This window comes from Poromitra crassiceps, assembly GCF_964638095.1.
Source record: "Poromitra crassiceps genome assembly, chromosome: 3".
In the NCBI taxonomy this organism is placed as follows: Eukaryota; Metazoa; Chordata; class Actinopteri; order Beryciformes; family Melamphaidae; genus Poromitra; species Poromitra crassiceps.
The window spans coordinates 18,451,152-18,475,090 of record NC_139625.1 but is presented as its reverse complement, the minus strand read 5'-3'; positions in this window follow the sequence as shown (position 1 = coordinate 18,475,090).

Sequence of the window (23,939 nt, the reverse complement as noted above, 5' to 3'; positions counted from 1 at the left end):
CAAATGGTGGCAGAGCGATGACGTCATCATGCACGTTGAGTGTCGACCATGTCTGACTGCCTGGAAGCAGGCTGCGGGCTAAGCTCTGCCATTGGTGCCGACCATTTCAGTCGGCAGCGGAAGCAAATCCCTTTCCGCTCCCTGCAAGCTCTGCCATTGGCTCCGACCTGCTCCGACCATTTCCGTCGCTGTGTGTCGCTCTCAAATGCCTCCGCTGCTGTAAAACAACAAAGCGCTAGCGTGGCTACATGCTGAAAATTGCAAGTTTTGATGAAGATTTGGATTGTGCAATAAAGCAGGCCTGCTTGGTACTTTTGGTGGATGGTTGTAAAGATAACAGAGCTATATTTTTCTCTGCTATAGACGGTTTTAACTTGACAACAATAACAACCATCACAACCCACCTGAATATCCGGTTTACTTCCTGTATACATAGTTGAGCGCAGGCTGATATTCGGCTCATATTAAATGTTAACGTTAGGCCGTGTCTCCGACAGACACATTAACAAGTTAGCCTATTTCGGTCTTTATGTATTGTAGTAGTTGTTGTTGTTGATAGTTGCCATAACAACATGGCAACGACAACGACAACATGTCGGAAAGACGTGCACACGCTGGGTAGTAGGAAGCGTTGTTGTCCAGTCCGCGGAGCTAGCCAGAGAGGCTAATAAAAGCTACATGTTATAGAGTAAGCTGACTATCAGTACGTTATTGCACGCATAGGCCTATCTTTACATTTAAAAAAATAAAAAATAGAAATAGAAGTAGGCTATGTCAGTGTTTTTTCCTGAACAGCTTAGAAAGTGGACACTGTCAATAGTTAGCACTGTGAAGCTGATACAATTCAGGTTGCGGTAATAATGCAACATTTAAGGATGCCAACCGCCATAAAACACAGAAGAAGCAGCTGAGAAAAAGGAAATGCTGTGGGGTTGCAGCTGGTGAAAACCGTCTATACCAGAGTGAGAGTAAGAGCAGCCAGACTCTCTCCTGCGCTGTTACAGCACGAAATGGAGATAGTCTGAGAAGCGACTATGTTACAAGTGATGTCGATGTCATCAGTGATTTATGAGAGACATTGATGATGATGTCACAAGGACATCTTTCAGACCACTTTCAGACCACAAGAGGATGAAATTCCTGGACCAGGTCACTGTTTGGTCCTGCTACACATGCGGATTGACATGTAGACTAGATTGATTGATAGACATAGATAGATAGATAGATAGATAGATAGATAGATAGATAGATAGATAGATAGATAGATAGATAGATAGATAGATAGATAGATAGATATAGATGTTAGCCAAAAGGCTATAGTTTTCATCGGCAGTCCCTTATTTGCCTGATGCTGTTATAGGCATCCTAGAAAATCTGTTTGATCAATCATCTCCCCCAAACTTCTCCTTAAAACTTGAGCTGTGTGACTAACCGGTTTGCTAGATAATTAAGATGCAAACTGTGGCAGCTGGTGTCCTATGGTGGTATCTTAGGGTAAGCTGCATAGCAGAGCACACACAGAGAGAGAGAGCAACATTTAATTGTTCTGTGTGGCTCCCATCTAATGGCCTCATTACTAACCGCAGCCATACAAGCAGCTTCGCAGACTCTTTTATCAACTCATGGTGGTGCCGTTCTCAGGTACTGTAGGTTGCACACGAGCTGAAGTTATGCACACGCATAGCTTTTGATCCAGAGTGTGAGCGAATACGCCAGACAAAGGAACTCGCCTCAAACTGTTTGTTCTACTGATACTCTTCTTAGGCTGCCACACAGGACAGAGTGTACTGCCACTATGTTGCACGATATACCGGTTGTTGCCAAAAGGTCACGATACTATACAGCAACTGTACCAGCTGCATTATATGACGCTACTACCGTGGGATTTGAGGAAGGCAAAGCTGTAACGTTAGATGGGCAGCGCTAGCTGCTAGCTAGCCATTAGAGGTCAATAGCTGACAGGAGTGTCAAAGACACACACACACATACTTTTCACCAACACAGAAACGTTATCATCGCATGGTGAAACGTTGCGTTTAGGACACGTCACAACAAAACATGTGGGACCGTTGAGTACAGCTGCTGGCTGGAACGTATAATACTAACCCCTAATATACATGGTTTACTAATGTTCCAAATGTTCTATGTTAGTTTTTTTTTTTATAAAATAAATTTTGTTCAATGGCTTCTTCTTCTTTTTTTTTACCAGAGATTTTACCATCACAAATTTCAGAGGTGCGTAATACTGAGATCATGTGAAAGCATGGTATTTTTGCCTCAGACCGGCCCATGCTTAATACATTATAATTTGTGTAAGTATATAGGCCTACATTGCACTTTCATTCAAAATCTCCCCAGATCGGCAGAGGGTGGAGCAGCAACCGGGGCAGCAGGGGGAAAATTGGCCAAGTGCAATTGGGGAGAAAACGGAAAATCAGAAAAAAGGAATACCGGTACTATTGTTTTATATATATTTCTCTGCGGTATCGTGATACTTTGGCTGGTATAAATCTTGGTATCGTGACAACACTAACTGGCACATTGCCTAAGCAATAGCAAAATAGCAAACACACACACACCTTATATGCTTGGTTTGGCAGTCAGGGCCGACGGTGCATTTATCCAGCTTCCATCTTCGCTCTATGTAAATCCATGGCTTGTGCAATTGTATTTCTGTGTGTGTGTGTGTGTGTGTGTGTGTGTGTGTGTGTGCGTGTGCGTGTGCGTGTGCGTGTGTGTGTGTGTGTGTGTGTGCGCCGTGCGTGCGTGTGTGCGCCGTGCGTGCCTGTGTGTGTGTCTCACTGGAAAACTAATTTGTGTTTCCTGTCAAAACAAACTGCATGGAAACAAGACAAGAAGTTAGTTGGCTTTGTTAATTTGGATGACAGTCAGCCATCTCAATCTCAATCGTTTACTGTTTACCAGCGCTCCAAAATGAGACAAAATAATATGTCGCCAATAATGTGTTTTTGTAATCTGTGATGGGACTTTCAAGGTGACAAGTCTGTCACCAACTGTTGCAATCAATAGCACCCCTCTTTTTTTTTTACTCTTCAGATCTTGGCAATGGAATAATCTTGCTTCTTTCTTCACTACCATCAGTGTAATGACTGTTCCCCTCTGTATTTGTGACAGACAGCAAAGGAGCTGCAGATTAAGCCGCTCAGAAATACAGTAGATCTCCTTTGAGGAGGAAGGAAAAGCGGTAATTGCCGTCACTTCCATCTGAAGCCCCTTTCATCTCGTCGCCTCGCCTGAGAAATTCAACTTGACATTTTGAGGAACGCCATGCCCCTTTTTAGACCCTAGGTTTCTGTCCCCATCGCTCTTCTCTCTCTCTCCCCCCCCCGCAAAGAAAAATACAAAAGAAAAAAACTACACATTCTGGGGGGGCGGGGGGTTAGGCAGCATTTCGAGCGTTGGGGTGAAGGGGAGAGGAAAGGGAGGTAGGCGAGTGATGGCGGGGAGAGAAGTTGGATGTGTGAGGATGGATGAGAGTATCTGGGTGCGATTGGTCATGCCTTACCCTGCCTGAATCTCAAAGAGACAGAGAGATGAGTGGAATGGGATTGTTCCTCAATAGAGCAATATAGACCACACACACACACACACACACACACACACACACACACACACACACACACACACACACACACACACACACACACACACACACACACACACACACACACACACACACACACACACACACACACACACACACACACACACACACACACACACACACACAGAGCCCTCTGCTTTGGTCGCTGCACCCCGCAGGCCAAACTATGAGTCAGTGCTTTAATCTTATTTGCTGGGGGGATGGATGCCCAGAGAGGAGTTCCTCATTGCAGAAACACACTGGGAGAGAGAGAGAGAAGGAGACTCTGGGCTCCCCCCCAAAAACACACACAAACAAACAAACAAACAGAGGAAACCATGAGAATCAAAGGTGCAGCAAATTGAACCAAGACGACTGTTTCACAGCGAACTCATTATTGTTCTGGGCGTGGAGAAAAGACCCAGACCCTAATATTCTCCCGTGCCTATAACAGGAACTCATAACAGGAGATTGCTTGCAGCGTGTATGGAGGAGTAGGGATAATACTTAGGTGCTACTTGTCCTTACCTTTGGCACACTCTCTTCCCGCATAATCCGATCATTTGAGTATATCCCGGCTTATTTCGCTTCTTATTAGAACTTCTCCATTCTTCACTGGGGTGAGGAGGGCGGCAGGCGGGGGGGAGTGTGGGCTGGTGGAGGGGGGGGGGGGGGGGCAGCAGGCGGGGGGGGGGGAGTGTGGGCTGGTGGAGGGGGGGGGGGGGGCAGCAGGCGGGGGGTGTGGGCTGGTGGAGGGGGGAGGAGGGCAGCAGGCGGGGGGGGGGAGTGTGGGCTGGTGGAGGGGGGAGGAGGGCAGCAGGCGGGGGGGGGAGTGTGGGCTGGTGGAGGGGGGGAGGAGGGCAGCAGGCGGGGGGGGGGAGTGTGGGCTGGTGGAGGGGGGGAGGAGGGCAGCAGGCGGGGGGGGAGTGTGGGCTGGTGGAGGGGGGGAGGAGGGCAGCAGGCGGGGGGGGGGAGTGTGGGCTGGTGGAGGGGGGGAGGAGGGCAGCAGGCGGGGGGGGGAGTGTGGGCTGGTGGAGGGGGGGAGGAGGGCAGCAGGCGGGGGGGGGGAGTGTGGGCTGGTGGAGGGGGGGAGGAGGGCAGCAGGCGGGGGGGGGGGAGTGTGGGCTGGTGGAGGGGGGGAGGAGGGCGTTGGGGGGGATTAGAAAGTAACCTGAAGACAAAGTCACAGTGAGATGCAGTCAGGTTAATGACTGAAGAAAAAGTCTCAGTAAGATGCAGTCAGGTTAATGACTGAAGAAAAAGTCACAGTGAGATGCAGTCAGGTTAATGACTGAAGAAAAAGTCACAGTGAGATGCAGTCAGGTTAATGACTGAAGGAAAAGTCACAGTGAGATGCAGTCAGGTTAATGACTGAAGAAAAAGTCACAGTGAGATGCAGTCAGGTTAATGACTGAAGAAAAAGTCACAGTGAGATGCAGTCAGGTTAATGACTGAAGAAAAAGTCTCAGTAAGATGCAGTCAGGTTAATGACTGAAGAAAAAGTCTCAGTAAGATGCAGTCAGGTTAATGACTGAAGAAAAGGTCACAGTGAGATGCAGTCAGGTTAATGACTGAAGAAAAAGTCTCAGTAAGATGCAGTCAGGTTAATGACTGAAGAAAAAGTCTCAGTAAGATGCAGTCAGGTTAATGACTGAAGAAAAGGTCACAGTGAGATGCAGTCAGGTTAATGACTGAAGAAAAAGTCTCAGTGAGATGCAGTCAGGTTAATGACTGAAGAAAAGGTCACAGTGAGATGCAGTCAGGTTAATGACTGAAGAAAAAGTCTCAGTGAGATGCAGTCAGGTTATAATGCGCTGCTATATTTTCCTTCCTGCTCTCCCGGCACCTGTTTCCACTCAGACACCTCAGCATGAATGAAGTGTGATGCCACGTCTGCCATGGAAGCGGCAGAGAGAAGTAGGCTAAAGCTTCTCCACTTATCGTTTCGGCGCGGCTTAATTTGTGATATCGTCCGTCTCTAAACGTGACGGGTGTTGTTGTACACAGTTATGTTGCTACTCGCATTGCTGCTTACAAATGTAAACAATAAAATAATCGCTTGAATGCCTCCGGATTATTACTTTTAGTTTACTCTGCCTCGGAAACCGAAATGGCTAATTTGCCCAACTGTAGTACTTAGTTGGAATTTATAAAGCCTCGAATTTTCATTACCTGCAACTGCGATGAAGCGATTTCGAAATCATTTCACCAATTACAATTACCAGAGTTAGGTTTTAGATTACAATAGTCCCATTCAATGTCATCTTCAGCCATTACGGTGCATATACACAGAGAGAGCCTTTGAAGTTGCAGTGTCCACTCTTGTTAATCTGCCCCAGGTATCTAACCTTAATGCTCAAAAACAACCACGCTGTGTGCTTTGTGGTGTCTGTCCTGAGGAAGAGACAAGCAGCCGCAGTTGCTATTCTTTATTGTACTGTTATCTCGAGATTCATTATTTCATTATGTTGAGATAGACAAGACCAAAAAAATTGCTTCTTGGAAGATAGGAGCAAAAAAGCAAAGAATAAAGTACATGTGTACTGGGTGTACACCAGCCTTACAGCCTGACCAAGAATAGAGAGGTTGAAACGCGTTGCATTTTTTTGTGCCCCTGTCTATTTCCTTTGAAGATGTACATTGTTAAACTGGTTTCAGTACACATGTACTTTATACTTCGCTATTAAACCTTTGCTCCTATCTTCCAAGAAGCTCATTTCTTTGTCTTGTCTACACTATTTTTGGCGTGCTGAGCTTTCTTGCGCCACTTTTTTTGTTTCTTCCTCATTATCTTGAGATATCAATTTAATGATCTCATCATCATGAGATAACAAAAAAGGTTTTTTCTAAAGATCACAACTAAATTAGCCGAGGTATAGTCCAATTGATTGCGATTGCAAATTGCTACCATGTCCTACCTTGAATTCAGTAGTCAGTCTATTGTGTTGATCAGTCAGGATCTCTCATTCTGACATTGTCCCTTTGCACTTTACTCTGTCTACAATGTGGCTATACTATTAGGCTTACTAGGCCTGCCTCTTATGAACAGCAATGGGACAAAAGTTGTGAAATATACAAAACAATACCGTGCTATCTCAATATAACAAGGTCATTAAGTCATGATCTGGAGATAGGAGGAGTAAAATAATAATAACAACAACAACAACAACAACAACAACAACAACAACAACAACGACAACGATAATGATAATAATAATAAATAAATAGCAGCCAAGTCACAGACAGCACATTCGGCAACTCAAACAGTGTGTGAGAATCCTCCTGCATGAAGACCTTGACCTTGAAATGTAACACCATCACGACAGCGTGTGAGCCGAGTAAAACCAAATTAAGTTGTGATCTTGAGAAAACTATTTCTGTTATTAGCCTACATGACATTGAATATATAAACCACGGCTGCTCTCAGCCTGCGTAGAGATGAAACAAAGCTGAAACGTTTCATTTCAGTAATGATGCTGAGGCCTTGACCTCAATATCCTGCTGGAGATCGATGCCCAAAATGTTGCCTTTTACTGTCATCAAAAGCATAACTACACAGGCAGCTTTTTTGGGTGTACAGCTCTCCAAATATGCCTTAGGAATGAGCGTCTGGTACTGACAACATCGGTTTAGCCAAAATGATAGGCTTTAAATAACATGAGATTTATCATAGAATATACAGTATAGTATTTGTCATTCTGCGTGTGGACAATATTGCCCATCTAGATTGCCTGGATGTTGGCCATGTATCATGACCTTCAGAATGGCCATCTACTCCAACCTTGTGACATTTAGCATCGGGATGGAGAGGAATATATCTTGTGGCCTTGTGATAGAGTAGTATCCTGTCCAGTGTGTGCACTTGTACATCAGACTACATAGATGGATAGAGCAGGCCAAAGGGTAGAAGCCTTTCGCCTGTCAAAAAGGCTGTATTTATTTCATGCATGGGACACTGCAATGAATCTTTGATCTATCTACGAATCCGTTCTAAAACTTGGGAGTACTGTAAAAAACACATTGCTCCAAAAGTTCTGACAATGACTGAGATGAATGAATGAGATCAGGACCACTCTGACCGCACACACACACACGCACGCACGCACACACACACACACACACACACACACACACACACACACACACACACACACACACACACACACACACACACACACACACACACACACACAAACTTTTTTTTGCTCTATCAATTTAATTTCAAAGTTAAAGTCTCACATTTGTAGGTTGACATGGCTGAAACTTGGAGTGCTGTGAATACACATTGCTCCATAATTTCTGACGATGACTGATATATTTGTGTACAGGAACCTGAACATATTTACTGATGTAGGTAGCCAGCCACCCCCCAAAATCCCTGGCTTGGTAAAGCAGTAGAGTATAGTGTATTTTCTCTAATGCTAAGAAGCTTTAGCTCACTGACCCATTACTCGCGTGCTGATAGTTTATCCTGGCACTGGCGGATACCATGAGACTGACAGCGCACACACACTGGAAACGGATCATCTGACGCGGAAGCGAGGCGAAGAGCAGGCAGTTTAATTTCGGCGTCTTTTTGTTAACAGACTAGACCAATCACATCGGCCGTGGCGGCTCGCGCCCTGCAGCGAGAGTTTCCACGTCTGGCCGCGTGCAGCCGGGCATGAAGTCGGTTAGCGTACAAGTCGTGACCGGCGCGGAGCAAAACAGAGCGCTTCTGGTGTGATTGGCCAGGCTCCTGGTGTGATTGGCCAGGCTCCTGGTGTGATTGGCCAGGCTCCTGGTGTGATTGGCCAGGCTCCTGGTGTGATTGGCCAGGCTCCTGGTGTGATTGGCCAGGCTCCTGGTGTGATTGGCCAGGCTCCTGGTGTGATTGGCCAGGCTTCTGGTGTGATTGGCCAGGCTCCTGGTGTGATTGGCCAAGCTTCTGGTGTGATTGGCCAGGCTTCTGGTGTGATTGGCCAGGCTTCTGGTGTGATTGGCCAGGCTCCTGGTGTGATTGGCCAGGCTTCTGGTGTGATTGGCCAGGCTTCTGGTGTGATTGGCCAGGCTCCTGGTGTGATTGGCCAGGCTTCTGGTGTGATTGGCCAGGCTTCTGGTGTGATTGGCCAGGCTTCTGGTGTGATTGGCCAGGCTTCTGCGCGACGCTTCCGTTTCCAGTGTGTCTGCACCTTTACAGGTATCGATGCTTTGTGCTTGTACAGTAAAGTGATATGTGAGGCAGTGGGCTGAGAAACGTTGGCGTAACGCTTCGTAGAGCGCTGTACCTCAACCATTACTCTCAAGTTTGAGAAGCTGAAACATTTCCCGGTTGACTGCCCCAGCACACCAACTATACGAGTGCGAGAAGGCTGACGTGAGGTCGCATTTAATCTCGTATTTTTGCAAAAAGATAATGGGAAACCAATGTCTTCACAGTTGCAGGCTACCCCGCACTGCTATTGACTCAGTATTTGCCATGCATGGAAAATGAATAGTTCAGAGTTTATCTCTTATTTCTTGCTCTCCGCACATGGTTGCGGTTGAACCGGTCGGGGCCGTTGCCATTAATAGTGCGAGCAGCACTCATAGTGTTCACTCGAGGTTGAAAGCAGCCTGAAGTTTCCCCCCTATCAGCGTCAGGACTGCTATCGTAAGTGCTTTACGCCGAGCGGCCATGTGCAAATATGGATGGTGTGCTACAGAAGCCCATACATAACAACGCCATGATTTTTAAAGGACAAGGATTTTTTGATTTTTTTTAATCAGCCATTATTTATTATTTCGGCACGGCATTGGCTCGCCACAGTGGCGGTTCTGTTTACGCAACAAGGGAGCGCATTAAAACCTTCTGAATTCTCTTGGAAAATAATCAACCGAGCTGTGCAATAAAAACAACAAAGGCTAGCGTAATGAGCAAAAGGCTTTCACAGCACCATTATCAGCCGGTGCGGAGAGATGAGGGCCCGAGCACAATTACAAGTCCCACACTTATCTTGTCGGAGCAGATTCTGCAAGGGGAAGCGAGTGCGTGCTTGTGTGCGCGTGTGTGCTCGTTTGTGCACGCGTGCGTGCTCGTTTGTGCACGCTTGTGTGTGCGTGCGTGCTCGTTTGTGCACGCGCAGCAAGCCTTTAAAAAAAAGGGTCCAATAAGCTAACAATCTCTGAAGGTCCAATATGCCATATAATTCCAGAAACACCATAAAAAAAAATCTTTCTTTCTGATTCCAATCATGTCATATGAGCAAATTGTTATCTCAGACTTGTGCAGGATGTATATCAGGCCTGGTTAGCCAGTATATAAAGTTCTGAAATGTCATGTGACCATGATGGATTGGGCAATATGGTATTTATTATAGCGGCGGCATCTGTGTTAAAAGGAAAAATTGGCGTTGTGCCCAGAGCCAGTAATGGCGAAGACTCAAGGAACCGCACTGGCTCCAAGGGACACTTAGAGGTGACATGCAGGCTTCAGTGGTCCCCTCACGGTGCAAACGCCAGCTCGGAGAGCGCCGGCGAGAGCACATTCAGCTCGAGCAGGGGCCTGGCCGTTCACACCAGATGCGACGGTCACAACTTGTACCGACTTCCTGCCTGGCAATTGACACAAAATAGACCAGACCCCGAAACTGGCGCTGCAGGGTGTGTGGCGTGCCGCGGCCGGTCTGAACGGTCTAATCTGTTAACATGGGCACCCAAAGGAAACTGGCTGCGCTTCAGTGTCTGGTGTGTTTGCACCATCAGTATCCGGTGTTCCCGGGTCCTGTGCCATGGAAGCATATTATGCAGCTTTCCATTCCAAACAAACTGTACAGCAGCTGATGATGATCACTTTCAGCCACAGAGGAGGCAGCTAATCAGTGGAATCATCTGCTGTTATGCTTAGTTGAAATATAAACGGGCAGATTTCTTCCATGGCACAGGACGTTTTTTAGCCGTTAGCGGCTGTTCACATAGGTCGTGTATATTTCAGATCCGAACGCGTTGGAAATCATGTCGAGAGCCCTTCCGATGCGCACAGACCAGCGCACGGAGCACCCTCCCCGCCGTCGCGTGCAGTACTGTTCGGGATGTAACGATCACACGGACGGTAGCCAGCTAGTTTCGTCTGTTTGTTGTTGATTGTTCGCACTGTAAACATGAAAGCCAGATTCTTGGCAATTCTGGCAGCAGCAGAGTTTGAAGATCCCCCTGGCAGGACAAGGGGTAGGAGTGACATTGATGAGCAGTGCGCTTTTTTCAGCTTGAGACACCCAGAGCGCTCCGCCCAAAAACACTAGTCGCCAAGAGCGCCAGGTGCGGTCTTTGAAAAAGGAGCGCTCCTACTGTAGCGCGTCCTTACTATAGAGAACGAATAGCAGAAAGGCGCTGGCAGCTCAAATACACACGTCCCGTCTGAACAGCCCCTTAATGTGCACGGGTTTGAATCTGAAATCTAATCTGACACCGACTGTACTGTTGTGCCATTTTTCCTGCCACTCTCCACTGAGCACGACCTAAAGGGTGGGGAAAGTGAAAAGGCAGCGCTTGCCCCTCCCTCATTACCACCACTGAGGTGCCCTTGAGCAAGGCTCTTAACCCCAACTGCTCCAGTGGAGCTGATCAGTGGCCAGCAGATCAGACTGTGGTTGTACAGCTAGTTGTACAGGTATGAATGTGTGTGTGTGTGTGTGTGTGTGTGTGTGTGTGTGTGTGAATGTGAACAGGGCGCTCCTGAAAAAGAGAGCATTGCTCTCAGTGAGACCCCCTTTGTATAAATAACTGTAAAATAATGATGACGATAATAATAATAATAATAATAATAATAATAAAGCAGTAGTACATCCAATCATTAGAGATTTAAAAGAACAATACAAGGAAAAGCAACAGTTTACCATGCAACCGTTGTTATTATGAATTGCCCACAATAAAAGCATGTGTCCCTGCTGCCTCCTTCCCAGACTTGAGACCCCACGCCTTCTCTGTCCTCTGATGGCTTCTAGCTTTCTGAATAGATTATTAAATAGACTGGAATGTGGCGACTTGCCACACAAATGAACATTTCATTGTTTTGTGTCATTTGCATGATAATCAAGTGAGTGAGCCTGAACTTGAGACTTCCTGTATTACAAATGGAGATTGGACCTGCTCCGCTGGAAACAAAAAAAACAACAACCCCAAGGCAGACAGAGTGAGGTGCAAAAGCCTGAAGGTGGGAAAAATGCAAAACCCCAAAAAAAGAACAAAGCAAAAATAACAAATACAAAACTACATATAGCCAAGCCAGCACATGATATGAATAAACTGTCTGTATTCAGCCGTCAGAATGAACATATCTGAGGTATACAGCCTGTTTTAAACTCACACTGAAATGGGGGTGGGGGGTGGGGGGGTGGGTAGCTTTGTCATTTTCAGCTCATTCTAACTCATCCATACACTTATTTGAATTTATGCCAAAAAGTAACCCTGTGAGGAAGCTGGATTCGCACGAGTTCATATCAAAATCAGATTACTTTTACATTCTAGAAAACAGAAAACCTTTAGTGCGTGCTTCCCAACAAGACAAGTAGGACTTTCCGACGAGGAAAAACAAGACAACAAAGCAGTTTAAAGTGGAACAATGCAGTAGTAGTGAAGTATATCGCATGTTGCAGTGATCAGAATTGGAATTCAATACACTATTAACAGCAGTAGTGTAAGTAAGTGGTCAGCATATCAGGAGTCTGGGATGCAGATGAAAATTAACTTGGGAAATTAGCCTATAGGATTTCAGTATAAGAGTATTAAAGGGTGACTTTATCGATAATCAACCCACACTGTATCATTAATAATCTCTGTATTAGCACATGAGCAGCGTTTACCTTCTCTCTCCGTTTTCCTCTGAGAAATGCTGCCTGCAGAAACTCCACCCCTGCCAGCTGCAAGTCATTTAGGCTTGTTAAGGCTCTCCATGTGATTCTCCGTGGATGTGTGCATACTTAAAAAATAAAAATAAACAATAACAGCCGCCCTCGGAGCAGACTCCGCGTCTCGAGCAGGACTTCCGCCGTTCCGTCACGACGGAAAACGCGTCACAACGGAGCGCTTTGCCAGAGGAGGAAATGGGAGATCTCCATGAGGAAAACAGAGAGAGAAGGTCAACACTGCCCATGTGCTTACATTACCGAGATTATGAATGATACAAAGTGGGTTGATTATCGGTAAAGCCATCCTTCAACAGACTAGCAAAGTCTAAGTGACTGTGCATTACAGAGAAGTGATGGTGCACAGGTGGGGAGGTAATGTTCAGGAAAGTTAGATGAAAAAAGTTCACAGACGTGAGTTTGTAAGGGAGGATGGAGGAGAGGGTGTGTGTGGAGAGGGGTTGCCGGGGGGGGGGGGTTGGGGGGTTGCGGTAAGTGCTCAATGTTCAGTACGGTTCACTTGGGGTGTTTTTGTCAGAATCCTCTTCAGCAATCTTATGGCTTTGGGGGTAAAAAAAAAGAAAATCTGCTCCTTTGTGGAAATGCCGCAGTCCCATTTGCCAGACACGGGAGTACACAAGTTTGCCAGACAGACACGGGAGTACACAGTTTGCCAGACATGGGAGTACACAGTTAGAGGGCTCGGGTCTCTGCTGTTGATGCAAGCTTGCCACTGTTATTGCTTGTTGTAAAACTTCCTGCACAGGTGGGAGTGAAGGCCGCTGATGTACTGGGCCATTTTCACCGTCATCTTACGCAACGCCTTGCAGTCAGTCAGAGGCTGTGCAGCCGCCAAAAGCGCGCTCTGATGCAACAACAGCATGATATGAGCAAACTCTCTTTCATGTAGGGATGTCGAAAATCATAATTTTTCTTGACCGACAACCGACCCTCATTAGCCGACAATTGTCGGTTAACCGAGAAGATTAAAATGCGCTATTTGACTGTCTGTGCCCCATTAAACCATTACCACAACAAATGCTTGATTTTTTTTCATTATAAAGCGTTTATTTTTACATCTACAAGCAGAAAAAAACACATTAACAAAACGAGAAGACAAGTTGAATCCTCCAGCCATCTAAACAAAAACATTCCTCAGATAGGCTATGATAGGAGCTGCACGCATTGCAGAAGGGGGAAATACGGAGGGAAAAAACCCATACTCACGCTCACAATTCTTAAATGAATTATCTTACTGCATGTGTTGTAAAATAGTCTAATAAAACCAGCAGAAACTAATTTTAAAAGCTCAGAACGAAACGTGTCGCTAATTGAACGAATTTCCACTTTGAATAGCACATCACGACACCGCCCCAAGCCTTCACGCTGCAGGGCGCACTGACGAAGCGCTTATTGCTCTCTCCTCCTTCTGACATTCTCACTAATTCAACAGTGGTTTACCTGCTTTTGAGATCTGCAAAAAATAGTTTGCTTCTCTCTCCACGCTTCTCCCTCTCTCTCTTTATCTGCGACGAGGGCTGTAGGTGGCTATTATGCTCTCTGTGTGTCCGGCTGCACGACATGACGAGTGCAGCAAGTCCGCACGCTGACAGCTGTCAGCATTGCGGGACTCGGGAGGATGAACAAATGAAGCAGTCTGTCCAAACTTTTTACCGATCTAATATGAGATGCAGATAAATAATTATATATTAATAGCCGATGTGTTTAGAAGAGCATTCTCACTCTTGCTGTAATCGTTGTGGGATTATTACACCTGAGAGACAGACAGACCCGGAGAGAACTCAATTTACGGTAAAAGTGTGGATTCCTCAGTGAATCGATGTGGAAGACGCAGCTTGTTTTGAAACGCGTCATTGAAAGTAACCTCATGGTTTCATGACAGCGGCTGGAACACAGAAGGAGCATGACTGACTGGCTCGCTGTAGTCTTCACAGGGCAGGGCGTCTTCTCCCGTCTGGTCAAAGCAGAGGGGAGGCGGGGGTGTGGCGCATGTGTGGAGCTGAGTTTATCACAGAGCACATCAGCACATCTCGCACGCGGGGGGAGAGGCGGACAGTGAGAGACAGTCAGTGCTGACAATGCACACTGCTTTTGCATTTGGAAAAGCCTTTCTCTAAATGAATGTTGTTCTGGCAGTGGCAGGAGCTTTTAATTCCTATATAATGCTGCTACAGTAACTACTTAGGCTACGTTAACATTGTTGCTTACCGCGAAGGAGGGAAAAAAAACACCATATTGGCAACACGTTGTATGCCAATTTAATATGCAAATTAACCGTTTGACCGACATGCTTAACCGACCAATGACGTTGTCGGCGGTTAAACGGTTAACGGTTAACCGTCGACATCCCTACTTTCATGTATCTGTAGATGGAGGGATTTAGAGGACAGGTTGACTCATTCTCCGACTTATCAGGTTTTCTTACCAAACACGAGGTGTCACGGGCTGATGAGGGGTGACACGAGTTCCAAGGACCTTGAAGGTGTTGAGCAATCCTTCCAGTCTAGGATGGAGCTCACCACTATTGGGTCATCAGAAAACCTTCGGTGGCAGCAGCAGCACACACTAGGGGCTCTATTCTCCCACAGGCCATCGGCGCTATTACGGGCCTTAACCGCAAAAAAACGTGCCTTGCGCCTGTTTCGGCAAGATAGCAATAGGCTTTAGGCTGCCAAATGCGCTTTAGGCCGAATGGGCGTGGCGCAGTCCCAAAGTGGGCGTGTCGGCGCTAAATACCAGCCTAGTGATATCTTGGGACCTGGCGTACATTTAGCGCTTTGCGCTTTTGAAAAGCAGGCCTATTCTGTGCCTTCACTGCCTCTTCTCTGTCACCCTTCTCTCTCTCTCTCTCTGAGTTCCCAGCATGCATTGTGTTTCTCCATTTCGCTACTAAATAGCAACCAAATGAGCCAAAATATATATAAAAGGTAGTTCTAAATTAATGTGTAATGGTAACACAGCCTGCCATTGTCAACATTTCAATATTGGACCAAATAAAACATCGAAATGAAAACACCACCCTATGTGAAACATATATGTCCTCCTGGGCCTATATATACCCCTTGTCGAGTTAACGTGATTTAGAGAAGTAACAGCGGAACGCGCTTCGGAACGCGCTTCTAATGGCATCTGCTATACTGTGATGTCCCTCCAATAACTTGGCCCTATTTCACATTTAGTTTTACAATAAAAACACATTTATGCAATGACTTGACATAATGTAGGCTATATTTATGTGCATCATCCTTCCTGCAGCAGGCGAGAGAAAATGATATCTTTCTGGACAAACTTTCACCAATCTAATAGGCTATATTTTCTAGCTGATGCATAGAACATTATTTTCACTTTGATATTGCTATAGTGTAGCGTATTTACATGCTTGCAGTATTTAAACTGCAGTTAGATTGGTTTGAGAAGCATCATAATATGGAATAATAGCCGATATATGGAGACAGACGGGATGAAGGGAGGTGGGGGGGGGGGGATCAGAGGCTTGGGTTTCGTCTGGTTTTGCGGGACCAGTGGAATTGGAGCTAAAAAGGCAAGCGTGCCATTCGTTTATTGCACTTATCCAATGAGCATGACAGTGCATAATTTTACGCCTAAAAGGCGTGGTTGTAATGCTTTGGGCTGCATCTAGCGCCAGCACGACGATATCAAGTGCGCCTGTCCACGCCCACTGCTTTGATCTGCGCCTGCCGCTCGGCCTAGAAACTGCGCCGATGCAACGATAGGGCCCTAGGTGTTTATGTCATAATGCACCCATCAAACTCCAGGTATGTTATTCAACCTGTGTGGAGCATTTACTCCACTGGTTTTCTTTGTTTGGGCAAGTGAGAACAATGCCATTTGAACGTTGATGGCACCCTAACTCCCACCGCCCAACTGCATGAACCTGCACCAAAATGCAAGCTTGTATGGGTATAAGGAGACATGTTGACATCTGAAAGGCAGCAGATCCTCATTGGAAAGCCTAGCGGAACAAAATAAACCACAGTGTGGACTGATACTCATTACTCATTAGTGCTGCACGATTAATCTAATCGCAATCGCGATGTCAGCACGTGCGATTACATAACCGCAAAAGTGTGCGATTATTATTATTATTTTCACGTCTTTTTGAGAGTGTGTGTGTGTGTGTGTGTGTGTGTGCGTGTGTCCCTAAACGTTACACGTGACGCGACACAGCAAACACACGTTTCTCTGCCATCACACTGGGCATCAACACTAGCGGGAGACTTCTCCCATGCACTCCCGCAAATAAGTAATGTTATGCGCAGCAAGGTTACATCTTACCGAGAGGGAGAGAGAGAACATCCATAACCCTAACCCTAAACAGCCGTGTGCTTAGTGAGAACGTCAGTAAAATAAGGAGAGAGCTGCACGTGCTTACAGTATACAGAACTAGTGCACGATTAAGTGCACAGTGGGTAATGACCCGCTGTGATGAAGAATATAGCGAGATTAACAAGGTTGATAGCAGCAAAACACTGTCGCAGCTGTCAGCAGTATGTATGTGTACTGTATATATATATATATTAGGGCTGTGGCGATTCACTTATCTCCCGATTCGATACTATCACGATTCTTGGGTGCCGATTCGATTTATATTGCGATTCTTAAAGCCCCATTCAGTAAGTTTTCCACTGCGCCCTCTGCGTGCAATAGTATCGATAACGATATCGCCGTTCAAAGTCAACAAAACACAGCGCCAGAAAGCTCTATGTACATGTTGTGACATCGGGTACTCACCACGTGATGAAATAATAATGCATAGTCCCGTGAAACATCATTTTCGTAGCAAATCTGAATCGAGTTACTTCCTTGTATTCATTCAGACAGCGCTTCCGCTGTACAGCGCATGCGCGCGTCCTGTTTTTTTTTCTTTTTTCTTGCTACGGGACGTGGGAGACAACTTGCTTAGTCCCAGTGCTGGCCAATGGAGGGCGGTGTGGGATAAATAAAGACGAGGGTCTCCCTATTACAAGTCAATCTACCATGTCCTGTGACTAAAAAGCTCTTTTATTACTGTAAAAAATGTAAAAAATCTTACTGATTGGGGCTTTAAGTATTGCGATTCTACGATTATTGCGATTCGATATTACGATTTATTGCGATTTTTGTTTATTTTTTTCTTTTATTTTTTCAGTTTGTTTGCTTTTTACACTAGATTAGAACATGGGAAAAGTTGAATTAATGATTACCATTACTCATGGGACTACAGGTGGAAACTAGCCCTTGGGCTATAACCTGACATGTTTACTGTACGGCTGTACTGTTCATTAACGTGTAATGTCCCATTCTTTAAATAAATGAATCTGAATCTGAATCTGAATCATACACTAGAGAATGTATATTATATCATGAGTAGGGCTGGGCGATATAGTTAAAAACGGGCGGACTGGGATCATAATTCAGGCCGGGCATTAGATACCAAGCAGGCCAGGCCGATATGGGCCAACGCGCGTGAAATTTGGGCCGTTTGAAGCCCAATTTGGGCCGTTTGAAGCCAGATTTGGGCCGTTTGAAGTCCAATTTTACAATGAGATGCACCCACTTTAACCCTGAAGTGTAATTATTACTTCAGACTAACTAATAAAGTAATAAAACCACTAGTAAACCAGTAGGCGGCGTCTGGCCTGCTGTTCAGTGAGTGGCCTGACTGCAAGCACCCAAATTGCGATTATCGATTCTGGAATAAAAGATCGATTCAAAAAATCGTGACATTAAAAATCGCGATACTTAGGTGAATCGATTTTTTCCCCCACCCCTAATATATATATAGAGCATATTGAAGCATGTACATAACTAATATATATATGGTGATGGTAATAGTTATATGTATAATTATATATATAAGATATGGAAACTGTACCGTTTGTACAGAATGTATTTTTTATACAGAATGTAAATTTTGTATGTGATTGAAACTATGCAAGTTGTTTGATGTCTTGAAACTATGCAAGTTGTTTGACCCCAGGAAGAATAGCTGCAGCTCTGCTTTAGCTAATGGGGATCTTAAATAAAGACAAAGACAAAGCAGCAGGCAGCACATCCAGACTTTTAACTAGCCTGTCACATGACGCCTTCATGGTCCCTCGATAAAGTCTGCAGATGCACGTTACCTCACCTCTCTCTCAAGAAGCGTCACGTGAGTGTGGCGTTTAAGGCCATCTGTCGCTACAAAAGAAATAAACGGGGTGTATCATTGTATTACTGGACAGGTTGCAGTCTGAGCCATCTTCTATGTGCTGTAACACAGTGCAGTTTCTATTTTACTGGTGTTTCTTTTTTACATGTTTGGGACAGGCAAATGTCTTAAAAAAAAAAAAAATTGTAAAGATAATTTTATTTCAAATTGTTTTATTTATTTAGTTTTAATATATTTTAAATTGTAATATATTTCATGTATTTTAGTCTGTGATACGTGAAACCGTGGTATTTTTGTCCAAGGTTATCATACCGTCAAAAACTCATGCCGGCACATCCCTAGATACCATTTGTTTATTATATCGCATTCACAATCGCAAATCGCAATATTGTCCACCATAATCGCTAATCGCACCTTTCCCCCAAATCGTGCAGCACTAATACTCATACAGCTATATCTTCATGTTTCTTCATGTCAACCTTTCCAAAGGAAACAAACTGGCTGTCTTTGCACTGGAACAGTACGAGCAGAATACCTGTCCCTGTGTGACTCGCCAGGCCTCGCTCACAGAGTTGACATGCAGCCTCTCCTCTCTCGTCCAAGAGGATTTTCATAGTCAACTTCACAGCCTGATTCCAACTCCGCTCACCTGTGGGCTGCTCCACATGGAGCACGTGTGGGCTCCTCCACTCTGCAGCTCTCCATGGTGCTGAACCTGTCTTGAGTCATTTTGGCAACTAATTAGCCATTTTTGCCCATTTAGTCAGCCCTGACCTAATTCAAAAATCCGGCTCGGCTAGGTCACCCACAGTGGTGCTCTTTACACTTCCTGAAAGATTCAGCGCGATTGCATGTAAAATAGCATAGCTGTGGCCAAACACAATTCTGCTCGCTCACTCACTCACTCACAGACACAGAGTTGTCTTCTTATTAAAGGATTCGGCAACGCTTTAGAATACAGCCCGCAACTTACAGAGTAAGTACAGGGTAATTTACAGGGTAACAAAATCTGATTTTATGGAATAAGGGGGTAACAAATCAAGGAATTAAGCCTAATTTGTACTCATTGGAAAGGGTCGCTCAACACATGGTCGCCGACAATAAAGAAAGTGTGGCTCATGTTGCTGCCTTTATGGTTCAGTGAACATTCTCCTCGGCTCAACGGTCACGCGACACTCGACCGCTATAGAGAACTAATGCAGAGAGCCAAGAGAGGGAATGCTGTATGCTGGTTTGTTTATGTCTAGCCTGACATCGACAGACAAATTCCCAACTGTCAAAGCAAATTCAACATGAGCTCACAGATTTGTCAGGTTCCCACGCAGTAATAAAATATCTACAGTGATATCACGTCAGACATAAACAGGCAGATTGCAACATAATGGAAACGGTTAACAAACCACCGCGCTGTCCCTGCAAGAACTCAACTCCTCTCTCTCTGGGAAGTTGGTCACATTGTTCTATGTGATTTTCACGAAATCATATGTAACACCCACCTCGATATAAACTATAGTCACCACTATTTTACTTACTTCTAAGGGTGGGCTCCTGGGTTACCAACATGAATTGTCTCTCGACAGAATTTACAAATGTCTATTTTTATACCTGTATTTTAATATTTGGCGGTGCCTCCACTTAGCAACTTTTAATGAGCTTATCTAAAGTCTGCTAAGAATGAAATGTATGAAATATGTACCCCTAATTTATGCTCCAACTTATTTATGACTTTATCTAATAGTAAACACAATACTCAATTACCCAATCAATTACTTTAAATGCAAAAAAAAAACATGAATTTAGTATGACAGTACCTTTGCAATTATTATCAGGAATAACTCTTATATACTGACAAAATAACAAATTGTGGGACCACACACACTCACACGTGTCATTCAGTAGGCTATACCCTCTGTGTATCAAAAAGAAAACATGTTGCAGGCCTGGTTCGTTGCTAGAGAGCATTGGGACCTAAGACAGAAATGGCCGCTTCCAGGGCTGTAACCAGAGTTCTGAGATAGGGGAGGTCCAGCAAGGGGAGGTGCAAAAAATTTGAGGGTTTTTCCCCCCCTTTTTTAGCCATATTTAGAGTAATATATCATTTTAAATCAACATTAGGATTATACTGTTGTGATGTCATTATTCAGTATATTCTCTTTCATGTCACCACCTGCTCAGCTCTCCTGTCAACATAATTGTAACTAACAAACACAAACTGTTTTAGCCAAATTCATATCAAAATGACACCTACAAACACAGGTACACAACCCAAGCCGTACACAACACACAAAGTCATCATCGATAATAAAAAAAAACATACAGAGGGACATTTATTTATTCCTGATAGGAACGATTGAAAAATAAAATAAAATATATTATGTTGTTTTTAACTTTACACCACCTCTTTTTGTTACTTATTGGGTCATGAAACTGAAACCATGCATATAGCCACCTGCATACCTGACTTCGGGAGCTTGGCAATTGGCATCATGCATGATTAGCCAGTAGCATCCCAACGTGTCACACAGGTAACATTACTTAAGAGACAGACTAGACACTTACTTTCTTGGTTGTTGCTAAAAAATCTGTCAGTGTCACTCACTGTCTGTCGTTCACTCGCTCACTGTCTCGCAGCTCGCTCACCTTCAATTATCTCGCCAGGCAGACAGACAGTCATCACTCACCACCATGCTGCTGCTCTCTCGGAATCAAGTTACCGCGGACGCGGCGTCAGATGACTTCCTGCCTGACCTGCCTTTCGTTTCAAAATAAAAGCGATCCCGTGTTTTTCATGCTTTTCCATGCAGATTGTTTTATAAAAAAAAAAAAAAAAAAAAAAAATTCCTCTGAAATATTAGGGGAGGTCCGGACCTCCCCGTCCTCATAGCTAGTTACGGCCATGGCCGCTTCACTTGCATTCGTCACAGTCCAAAAGCAAGCATGAGATAAAAAGTTGTGCACGTGCAATACAGTTACTCACGACCGGGGTGGCAATGCAGAGTTGATGGCAAACCAGGCGAGGTAGATGGATTCAGCAGGTGGGTACAAACAGTTCAACAGCACACAGCAGCAGCAGCGCAGGTCGCACAGCCGAAGTCTCCACCATGAAGCATGAAACTGGTCTAGTCTCATCAGACAGTAGTCCCATGATATTCTCCTAGTCCTCAAATTCAATGTGTCCGAAAAACTGTCCCCTGTGTACACACAATCACCTTACTATCATGCCTAATGATAACACACGGCATCCTAGTGTTAGCTTAGCAGGCTACCGAATTACACAGGTAAACACAGAGAATGGCTATGCTAATAGCGATTAGCCTATCATTCGCTTTGTCATCTTGTAAACTTCAGTTACAGATTTGAAACAACAAACACACCAGTTACCTTCACAAACTTCATATAAGTCCCCACACTTTGGCGTAACAGTCTGTCACCTCCAGTAAAGACGTAGGCTACTTTGAAGCTGCGTCGGCAGACAGTTTTCTTCTCACCACGTTTCTGTCAAAATTGGCTGCACTCAAATCTCGTCTTTCTATGTCCTGCCGGCCCATGTCACATTCTGATTGGGTGGTCAGCGGTAACTGAGTGAGTTAGACAGCGTGACGTCACTTGCCACCCAGAAATGCGGAACCCCGCGGCAGTTAATAGTATGAGTTGTGTCAAACAAACATTAATATCTCAAAAACTATACATCACATTGCTTATATTTTGACATTCTGAGTGAGAGCAGAAGTAGCTCAGTTTTTTAAATGTAAACAGAATTAACTGGCTAAAGTCAGCCACTCAAGTAAACCTATTTTTGTAACTACCGGGTATCTATATTCTGTTGTTACAGGGTAGGCCTATGTATGGCCTATAGAAATAATAATTGAAATTTCATTTCAATTTAGGAGAACAAGTTATTCTTGAACTGTCGGATTCCTATGATATATAGCCTATAGGCTACAGGGTAACTACAGGGGAGCATGCTGTAGCCTATTCTAAAAAGCAATGTTAATTCCCTCCTACTTATATGTCATTACAGGGTAACTAGGGGTGTGTGGGCTGTATTCTAAAGCAAAGTTAATTCGGTAACGTTTTACAATACAACAATTACAGACACAATACCCACAATTACAGGGTAAGTAGGCTACAGGGTAACTTACAGGATAAGTACAGGGTAACACAATTTGAATGTATGCAATAAGTGGATAACAAATTGAAGACTTATAAAGAACTTATTCATACCTATTTTTGTAACTACCGGGTACCTATTCTGTTGTTATACCATATCTATGACCTATTAGAAATCATCTTCAATTAAGTTTGTGAGAATTTAGGAGAATTTATACTGTAGTTTTATTTATTTATTATGGAGTACCTATTAACTTAGGACCAACCAAGTCCTCAAAACCCAGCGTGGGTTATGCACAGCAGTGGATGGTTTCAGCACCTTGGAGAGTACCCAAGCCGGCAGAACTGGCCTGCAGTTGGACAGTTGTATAGGCTATCATTACATGTGTGTGGCAGACTGACATAGAACCTAGAATTTCAGGAGGAATTAAAAGAGAACTTATACGAGGGATCAGCCGAGCAGCATTTTGGTAAACAAACCGCGTCACTGGGTGGCAACGGCAATGGAACCCTATGGAGCCCAAGTGGCGCGAGGCGTGAGTGTCTGCTCTAGCCGGCTTGACTCTGTTTACATTTTAAAAACTGCGACAGTTCACACAACTTTAACATGACATGCATATATTATACATCAAACTATTGAGCTAATTCTGCTCTCACTCAGAATGTCAAAATATAAGCGATGTGATGTATAGTTTTTGAGATATTAACGTTTGTTTGGCACAACTCATACTATTAACTGCCGCGGGGTTCCGCATTTCTGGGTGTCAAGCGACGTCACGCTGATTTATACATAGTTATTTTTTAACTAACCATGTAAAGCCAGAACATTTTGTTTAGAAAGTGAGGTAATGATCTGTTTTGTTGTTTGAGCAGTTGCATGTTGACTTGCACTTGTTGTATTTTGTGTGTGTAAAGCCATGAGGGTTGCGAGCACTGTAAGTGCTCAGTGCATGACACATAAATCCAAATCAATCATTCAATCAAACATGTGAGTAGGAGGGAATTAACATTGCTTTAGAATCCAGCCCGAGCCCCTGTAGTTACCCTGTAATTACATGCAAGTATAGGGAATTAACATTGCTTTACAACAGAGGTAGGGGGTCTCCAAACAGCTTCAGTGGAGGCTCAGTGACTGGAAGTGAGAGAATATTACATTATTAGTACATTAGTTATCAATAGAAGAACACAAAGA